The sequence below is a fragment of the Delphinus delphis genome, chromosome 16 (assembly GCF_949987515.2).
Source record: "Delphinus delphis chromosome 16, mDelDel1.2, whole genome shotgun sequence".
NCBI classification, from domain to species: Eukaryota; Metazoa; Chordata; class Mammalia; order Artiodactyla; family Delphinidae; genus Delphinus; species Delphinus delphis.
In genome coordinates, this window is record NC_082698.1 from 54,157,839 (window position 1) to 54,167,575 (window position 9,737).

General features: G+C 57.1%; 1 protein-coding gene across 1 annotated transcript in view; it reads right to left on the reverse strand.

Moving 5' to 3' along the window:
• ZMIZ1 (zinc finger MIZ-type containing 1) overlaps positions 1-9,426 on the reverse strand; it is a 165,767-nt gene extending 156,341 nt beyond the window's left edge. Inside the window, exon 1 of the mRNA XM_060034711.1 lies at positions 9,339-9,426. The gene's annotated coding sequence lies outside the window, so the exon portion shown is untranslated. The remainder of the gene's footprint in view (positions 1-9,338) is intronic.
• Positions 9,427-9,737: the final 311 nt, after the last annotated feature.

The following is a 9,737-nucleotide window of genomic DNA, read 5'->3' on the forward strand; positions in this document are numbered from 1 at the left end:
GGGTGGGGGGTATCTGGGGCAGTTAACCCCAAACCTGGTTGTCCTTATAGGGTATAGATTCATCCTACCTCTAAACCCTTTATCCCATGGGATGCTCCTAGCTGGGCAAAGCTTCTTCCTCTCCCCTTTCTACAGATGGGGCCCAGAGTGGGTGAGTGACCAGCCCACGTGCACCAGCAAGCTGGTGGTGGAACCCAGACAAAAACCCTGCTCTCCAGGCTCCCAAGCCTGGCCCCACTATGAGGTTTCCCTTCCAGGCCCCTAAAGGTGACGGATCATCTAGGAGAAGATAAGTCACCAGCATGTGCGGGTGAGGGACGGGCAGGGACCCAGAGCTTCCACCAACGGGATGCCCTGGGAGGGGGTTAGAACAGGTCAGAGGCAGGGCAGCCGCGAGCCTGAGGTCCAGCTTCCTTTCTCAAGAGGGCATGATTCCTGGCAGCAGCTCCCACGGGAAACAGTAGAAGCACCACCCGCGGGAAACACGGGGTGGGACAAAGGGGGTGCCGGGCAGGGTTTCCTGTTGGGTGGGTGACCTGTGTGCCTGTGGCCCTGGGATCAGGCCAGGGCTGGGTTTCGCCTCATCCCTGGCTCAGGCCCAGGCCACCCTGAGTCCCATCCTCCGGGCCTGCCCTGGCTTCCTGTCTCACTGGCCCCGCCCAGACCAGGACAGAGCAGGGCCCTGTGGAGTCTTCCTCAGAAGCACCAAACTTTCCTGGGGCAGGAGTGCGCAGCTGCCCTGGCCTCTTCAGTGGCCTTTGGCCTCTGACCTCTAGACCTCCAGCTATTTGTTTCCTAGCAAGAGGCCTTGACAAAAAAGCACTACTGGGTTTTATTCCCAGAACTTCAGGCACAGCTGAGTAGAGGCTGTAGGAATCAGCCCTTCCCTGGGGATCAGATCACCGTCTTCCCCCACTTCGGGCAGAGTCACTTTCAAGGAGCCATGCTGAAGCGACCAGGACAAGGGGAGAAGCTGAGCAAGGATGGATCTCAGGCCTCAAAGGCAGAACTTCCCAGGGGTCAAAGACGAGGGACAGTGTGGTACCTCTGCAGAACTGTGGCATCCCAGCCGGGCAGGGTAGTCCCCACACCAGGGACAATGTGATGTCAAACCATGGGAGCAACACCCAGAGTAAGACACCTTCAACCCCCACCCCAGTTTTGGATGCCTGGATCCTTAAAAGTGTCAGGTTCTGCGTGGGATGGGAACTCGGTCCAGGGGCTGTGGGAACACCCACGGTCTCCAGGTGAACCCAACCCATTCCGTGTGCCTCACGAGCTGGGGACTCACCTGTCCACAGGTGAGGAGGTGGGGGGAAAGGAGAAGTTAGTGGCCTGGCCCAGTGAGGGGGAAGAGGTTTGAAGAAAGGCCCTCAGCCCAGGGCACAGGCTATGGGAGAAGCGTCTCAGGTCTCTCTCAAGGTTGCTCGGCAAACAGGCAACTCAGAAAGCAAACAGGCCAGAAAGTGCGGAGGGCCCACCGTGGACAAAGGCCTCTTGTAGCTCAGTGCCGGGGAGGAGCGCGAACAGGAGGTAGTCTGGGCTGACTGGGGCTGGGCCTAGCCTGAGATCACCCTGGGGACAGGAATGGAGCTGGGATCCAGGTCTCCTGCTTGCTCCGTGGGCAGCCCAAGGGCCTCCCCAGGGGCTGTGCTGGGAAGGTGGGACCCCGCTCACTCGGGCAGGGGCTGACTTTCACCTCGGCTGCCCAACGCAGGACACTGATGACATGTCCACACTAGTCCAATCAAACAGGCCCTGATGGGGCTGTCTGCAGGCCCAGCCGGATGCTCTTCCTGGAAGCAGTGAAGCTCGGGAGGGACCAGGTTAAGGAGGCTAAAGCCTCAGGTCTGTGGGCCTGAGGTGGGCAGCGTAGAAGACAAGCCGGACTACAGCCTGGTGGGCGGCCAGGGCACCAGTTACCAGGGAGAGTTACTGAGACAGCCATGGGGCGGTAGTGAGCCTCCTGACCCCGGGGGCATACAAGCTGAGGCTGGAGATACACAGGCTTTAGAACCACCCCTGGCCAGAACCCACATTCAGCCATGGGTGGCAGGATGGCTGGCCTGTGCCACCAGCTCAACCAGTGGCCACCCCACCTCCATTCCTTTTCTGATTGGAGTTTTCCAGCTGTATCAGAATGGCCTTGAGCTCATTAGCTCATGGGACCCTTACAGGTTGAACACCCCCAGATCCTATCACAACAGAGACAAGGGCCAACAATGCTCTGTGTGGCCCTGATGGCAGCTCTCTGTGCCCCTCATCCCGGGCACCTAGTAGAATTGGCCTCAGTCCATCCGGGGAAAGTATGCCTAAGCTTCCCCAGAACCTAGGGCAGCCTGTGGAGTCAGCCACACCCTGGTCCCCACCCAATGGCTGCCTCTCCCCGGGCCTCCGCCCACCCTGAGATGTCGCCGATGCCAGCTTGGCAGTGAGCATCTCCACGGCCAGGGATGTGCTTTGTATTGAGCACAGGCCTGGCACAGACTTGGTTGCCAGGAAATGTCTGTCAAAGGAAGGAGGGACACAAGCAGCAGGGAGGAAGGGGGACAAACAGACACTTGAACCCAGGCGGGCTCTCAAGAGCACTGCCCCCAAGGCCACCATAGCCCTCCTCCTCCTCCAGGACCTGGGGGACTGTGCCCTCTATAGGTAAGACACAGCGCTCAGGTCAGGTAAACATGGAGGAAGGCCGAGGGAGGCGCTACTCAGGGCATTCCCTTGGGCTCTGCTGCCTGGGTGGGCTCGGAGAAGGCCCTCAGATGTCCGGGCTCAGGGTCTCTGCACTCTGCCCACATCTGTTCTGGAAGCCTGGCTCTGACTCCAGCCTCTCTGGAGGACAGGGACCCTCGCCCCAGCTGCTTGGTCCACGAGGGACTCAGTGATGTCTCTCAGCTCCCCTGAGGTCCCCTGCCCAACGCTGAGGTTTCATCCTCTTGGAGTGGCAGTGTGGTGGGACATGGCTGCCTCATGACACGAGCACAGGGTCTTTGCTATGAAAGGTGATCCTGTCCATCCAACAGGAGGAAAATATGTCACAGGTATGGAGGTCCAGAGAGGTTCTGGAAGAGCTGGGGTGCGGACAACCCTACCCCCTTGCCTAGCCCAGGTCCCGGCACACAGTAGGTGCTTAATACCTATCTGCTGAATTAACCAATGGCTTGCTGGATGCATGACAATGGGCTGACCTGGGCTCTCCTGCTGAGGGGCCAGGACTCAGCAACACGCTCTAGGGGACATCACAGGGGCTGCTGCATCCACACGTGTCCCTCTTTGGCCTTTTTGAGCTGCTCCTGGACAGAGGATGCCCCCCCCCCCCCGACCCTGTTTCAGGGCTGGGCGTGTTCTCTGTAGTCAGCAAGCCCAGTATCTTTTCTTGACAGATGGAGGTAGGGGAGGTCCAGGGAGGGTAGGGGGTGAGAAGCAGTGGCCATTTCCCAGGCCAGGCCTCTCCACACCAAATCCAGAGGCCCGAAAACTCCAGGACCTGGCTCAGGGCTGCCCTCTGTCCACCACCCCTACCAGTGCGGCCCCCTCCCCTGACTCCATGTCTCAGCCTCCTGGCTGCAGCTGGCCTGAACTGCTTACTTAGACAAACAGGGAAGGCAGCCACGTGACTGGTTAAGGTTTCCTGGACCAGGGAGACACACATACACACACACAAACACAGCCACTTGCGGCAGGTCAGGTGATCACGCAGCCCAGCAGGCCGGGACTGGGCCAGCTCAGGTTTCCCTGTGTCTGAAGGACAAGGGACCGGGTCTGCCTTTCTTCACCCAGAAGAATGCCTTCTCCAAACGCTTGTTTTCTGCTTCCTGGACGTGTCAGGGACGTGCTGGATGGGAATAGAGCAGGGGGGGAGGAGGGGAGAGAAGGAGGGGAGGAAGAGCGCCCAGCCCTCGGCCTTGTCTGGTGTTTTCCTTCCGCCCTCCCCACCCAGAGGGCAGATGCCTGCTGGGAAACTGTGGCCGCCCAGCTGCTGACGGCAGGGAGAATCCCAAAGCCCAGCGTTGGATGTAGGGCAGGAGGGGAGTCGGAGCTCAGAGGGGAGTCTCCAAGTGAGTCAGTGACAGGTCTGTCAGGGCCTGGTACCCGGAGCAGTTTTGAAGCCAGAGTCCATGGTCTGGCCTGGGGGGCATCCAGGGTGGGAGAAAAGGTGGGGGGAAGGGGGTGTCTAGTCCAACTTGGTGGGAGCAGCTCTGCCTTTACTCTGTCATTTGGGAAAGGTCTGGGGGCCAGGGTCTCGAGGGCTCTTCCAGCTTTGGGGGTCTGTGCCTCAGATGCTCCCTGAGAACAGCAGGCCTGTTCACGTTCACAGCCCCGAGACCAGCCCTCTAAGGGAGAAGGAGGCCACATCTCTTGACAGGCAGGGCTGACACCTTGCTCCAGGGGGACAGCCACCAGCTCTGTGGGGGTCTGCGGCTGGCTCCCACCCTGCCCTGGCCTCAGGCCTGACCTCCATCACCCCAGTGGCACAGACACCCACTGCAGAGGCACCTCAGGAAGCCCACAGAGAAATAAGGGGTGTGGCCGAGAGTTCTCCAATGAAAGCCAATTCCGACCAGGCCCCCTCGCTAAGCTAAGCCCTCCTTCATATATTATCTTACTGAATCCTCACAACCCTACAAGGTAGGTAATGTTGTCACCCCACTTTACAGATGAGGGATTGGCAACCTGAAGGTCACACCGTTCATAAGGGGCAGATCAGGAGCTGCACACAGATCCAGCACCCTTGCTCTTAACCACTTCCCACCATACCAGGGCCAGGCCCCCAGCACCGAGCAGGAGAGAAGGAGTGATGGAGAAATGGAAAGAGAAGGAAGATGGGGGAGGTGACAAGGGGAAAGAGGGTGGGAGGGAGGAGGGGAAGCAGAGAGAGGGAGACAGAGCCAGACAGAGCAGAGGGAGACAGGAAAGGGAGAAGGAACGGCTGCAAGAGGAAGAAGGGAAGGAAGGAGAGGAGGTGGGAAAGATTCACAGGGAAGGGGCAGGGGACGAAGGAAGCAGGAGCAAAGGAGGAAAGACAGACGGGGGTCAGGGAGGGAGTGGACCTTGGAAAACCAAGAGACAGAGGGAAGCAAACCTGCCCGCCCGAACATTAAATACCTAACAGGAGATGACAAATCAAATGGGAATTACCGTGGTAAAAACATAATTAGAAACTTGATTGAAGTTAAACAGAATTTACATAACACTGCAAATTAACTTTACAGGAAACTATTCACTGGGAAGGCAATGAAAAGGCATTTCATTAGTAATCTATATTTAAACAATGGGCACAATGGAGCTTTCTGAGGAGGAACTCGGTGCCTTCAGCCAGAGAGAGTGCCAAAGGCGGCAGGAAAACAGAAGGGCAGTGGATGCTCCGAGAGGAAGTGGGTGGGGCCCAGGATGGGATCCCTGGGCCTGCACACGGGGTGTGGGGCTGGGTGGACACAGTGGGCCAGATCAGATTCTGGAATAGGTTCTGCCCTTGGCTTGCTGTGTGCTCCTGGGCAAGTGTCTTACATTCTCTGGGCCTCTGTTTCCTCATCTATAAAACGGGGATGTTGAACAGGTGGTTTATATGAAGGTGCATGCAAGTCTGGATATTCTAGGAGAGGCTGGGAGATGGCAGAAGGCAGCACTGAGCATGGGCTTGGGGTTCAGATGGACCCGGTTCAAAGCTCCACCCTGCCACTTATTAGCTGTGGCATCACGCAAGCTTCTTCCTCTCGGGCCCTGGTTTACCCATCTGTTCAATGGAGATAAGTCCACTCCTGCTAGACGTCACCCAGGCCGTGGAAGGATTTAGGGAGAGATTGGGTGGGGGCAGGCTTAAAGGAAAGTGAGTCTAAAGGCACAGGATTACTTGGCCCGTCCGCCTGGCACACTAATTAGATTACCCACAGCCTCCTGCCACCGGCCTGCCACAGAGCCGTGCATAATCAGAGCAGCTCCCCATGGCTCCCCCAGTCCCCATTCCGGAGTCAGAGGCACACCTCCCGGAGGGATTCTGGGGGTCACCAGGTCCCTGCCTGGCTCCATCCTATACTCAGTACGGAGAAGTCTCCTGGGCCTTTGCCACATTCAGGCACATCGGGCTGTGTTCGCTGGGGCAGAGGGGCTGGCCTGTGCCCCTGCAGCCTGCTGGCCGGCCACATGCTCTCCCCTCACCTCCCATCCCGCCTCACAGCCCGGTTGAACCCCTGCCCAGCCTCCGGGCAGCAGCTGCTCTCTGCAGCCTTCCCTGACCGAGCCGTGGCCATTCTCTCCACCGAGAGCTGAGTACTGAGTGCGAAACACCACAGGCGCACAAAAGGCTGACCCTTCCCCACCCAAACACGTGCGCGTTTGCCCACTAGAGGTAGTGAGTTCCTCTGCTCTAACTGAGCGTGAGCGGGCAGCTCTGACACATTCATAGTCCAGGAAGTTTCGACAGTTTCTTTTAAGATAAAGGATCCAGGTAGTGCTTAGAGATTCAATAGGAAGCTGTTGGGTGCCCTTCCCCTGCCGACAGCTCCTGAGCTGCTGCCTTGAGCCCTGTGTTTTCAGACAAGTGCTCTGGGCAAGGGGGAGGTCTCAGGGGCCCAAGAGCCCCAGAGGGACGGTGGGAGGTCAGGAGAGGTAGGCGAAGCTTCTTAAAAGAAAGTGCAAAGTGCGCAGACATCAGCTGAGACCAGGGAGTGCCAACCAGGGTGACAAGGAAGGTCCCCAGACATGGGGTCATTTATTATACAGCCCTGCCAGACACCCATGGGCCCTGGCCTCTGTGTGGCCAGGTGTACAGAGGGGAGCTTCTCTGGTCCCTTCTCCCTCTCCACCACCCCTCTCCAAATATGGCTCTGTTATTAAGGCCCCTGAGCCTCTGTTATGCTGCTCCCTCTACCGGGAGTGTCCTTTCCCCGATTTGCCAGCAAAATCTTCCTGGTTCACGAAGAGCCTGTTCCCTCAGCTCTCCTCCTCCCTCCCTGGCTGCACCTTCTCCATCCCCTTTACCGCCTCCACCCCGTCTTCCCTCCCTCTAAGGGCTGGATGCCCCGTGACTCAGACGCAGGCTTCTGAAGCGCTCTCTCTGCACTCACTCCCAAGATGACCTCATCAGCCTTGTGGCTTGCGACACCATCTATACACAACAGCTCCCACATTTATATCTCCAGTCGGGACATCTCTCTGCCTCTCAGACTCATATATCCAATCGCCTTCTCAACCTTTCCACTTGGATGTCTCAAATGCACCTCAAACCTAACGTGTCTAAAACACAGCTCCTTGGCTGCCTTCAGCCCTCCCTCCCGGCGGAGAAAAACAGCTACCTCTGTTCTCCCGGTGGCTCCTGTCCCAAACCCAAGAGCCTTCCTGGACTGTCCCCCCTTCCCTCATCCTCCACGTCTGATCCATCCACAAGCCTGTCTGCAAGGTCTCTGAAATACCGTCAAGACTTCGATACTTTCCACTGCTTTCCCGCAACCCTAGTCCAAGCCACCACTACCTTCTACCTGGATATGGGCAACAGCTTCTCAGCCATCTCCCTGCTCTCCTCTTGTCCGACTACGTGAGCGGGTCCCCCAGGATCTCTCTGATTTCCCCGCCTACCTCCACTTCCCTCCAGCCACATGCATCCCTGCTACTTCCATGAATGTGCCAAGTGCACCCCGGTTCACTCCCTCCTTGTATTCATGTCTCTGTTCAAATGTCACCTTGTCAGAGGTCTTCCTTGACCATCCTTTGTCAGAGAACACTTTACTCATGCTGTAGTCTCTGTTTCTTTTTTTTTTTTTTTGGCTGTGCCGCGTGGCTTACAGGATCTTAGTTCCCTAACCAGGGACTGCACCTGGGCCCTCCGCAGTGAAAGCACAGAGTCCTAACCATTAGACAGCCAGGGAAGTCCCTGTAGTCTCTGTTTCTTTAGTGCCTAATTTCCCTTCTTAAAACTTAGCATCATCTGACACGATATATCACATTTTAGGCGTTCATTATCCATGTCTCCTCATGAGAATGTAAGCGCCACAGGAAAGGGAGTTTTGTCAGTTTTATTCCCTGAGGTGTCTCCAAAACATCAAGCGGTTCCCAGCAGGGAGACTTTCTCAATAAACAATTAGGGCATGAATAAATGAACAACGCCACCTCCTCTGGGAAGCACTCCCTGAATGCCTGCCTGCATTACCAGCACGTGGCCCCTCCTCCCTTCCTCATGCAGTCTCAGACACTACAGGGGCCTTGAGCACTGACCTTATGGAATTGAGCCTGGCTCTGAGATCATGTATCAACCTCCATCGCAGAGTGCACCATCTCCAGGACAGGGCTGGATCTGATTCATCTTCAAAACCCAGCCTTTAGTGCAGGGCTGGCCTGGTATAAGAGCCAGTGTGTGTTGGATGTGTGAATTCACGAGTAAATGGACGGTTGGAAGAATGGGCAGACAAACAGATATAGACAAACGAATAAACGGATGGATGGATGAGTGAATGGAAGGATGGCTGGGTGGGAGGATGATGGATGGATGGATGGATGGACGGATGGGAGGATGGTTGGACAGGAGGGGGGCTGGGTGGGAGGATGTACAAATGAATGGATGAGTGGACGGATGATGGGTGGATGGATGGATGGATGGATGGGTCCCACCATGGGCACACAATAAAGACTGGTGGTTCACTGGGCTCAGACTTCCCTGGCCAGACCAGTGTAGTGCAGTAAAAGCAGAGGCTGACAGAGCGAATAGGATAAAGCTGAGCTGCTATGGTGTGGCCAGAGCTTGCTGTGGGAACCCCCGCAGGCCCGTTAACTTCCCTGTGCCTTGGTCTCCCGGTCTGAAAATGTAGATGATCATTCTTGCCTAGAGCTGCCAGGGAGATCACTCTGGAGTTTCCAATCCTACCACCAAGGAGACCGCAGCCACAGCTCCAGTGAGACACATCTCCAGCCAGGGCTGCCTTGGAAAATCCTCCCTTCTCAAACCCTGTCTGGTCCTGCAGACCCTGTGGCCTTAATGCTATACCCCCAAGGGCTAGGACCCTTGGCTATGCCCCCAGAGTTCAAACTGAGCCAGGCTGCAAAGATGGCTTAACTCCAAATAACAAGGAGGCCCAAGTGATTCACAGAATCCTCGAGGATTGGAGTCAACGGAGGACCCATTTTAGAGATGGACAAACTGAAGCCCAGAAGCACTTTGTGCTGGACACACACAAGGCATTACAGAGAAGCCCTGAAGCCCAGGGCAAGAAGGGCTGGGCGAAAAGGCTGATAACCCTCGGCTGTGGCCCTGCCCCATCACTACCGGCTGCCCCAGCCTGCGCCGGCCAGGTTTCAGGTGAAGGGGGCAGTGCAGCCCAGGCATCAGGGCGTCGGGGGTCTGGGGTTACCTTTCTAGGTCTGGCAGCTGAGTGAGGGACGGCGGCTCCAATCCTCACACCCCTCGCAGCATTGGTCTGATGCCAACGGGCCTCCTCCTCCTCGTCCTGGGTACGCATGGAGAGAGACAGGACACGTGTGAGTGGCCAGGGGCACAGGCGGCAGCCCACTCCCTCCCCCTCTGTCACCACCGGTGGGCTAATCTTGGAGGCCGCTTGGGCCACTTAAGCACGCCCCGGGACGCCTGATTTATCGGAGCCGCTGTCTTCCCCGCCCTGCCGCGCTCCACCTGGCAAGCCAACTCCTCCTGGGGGCATTCTTAAAAAAAATGTGCCATCTATGTAAGTTTTGTTTTTTCTGGGGCTCGGGGGGCCTTTGTGCTGTTGTCTTTTTCTTCCTGGTGAGACAGG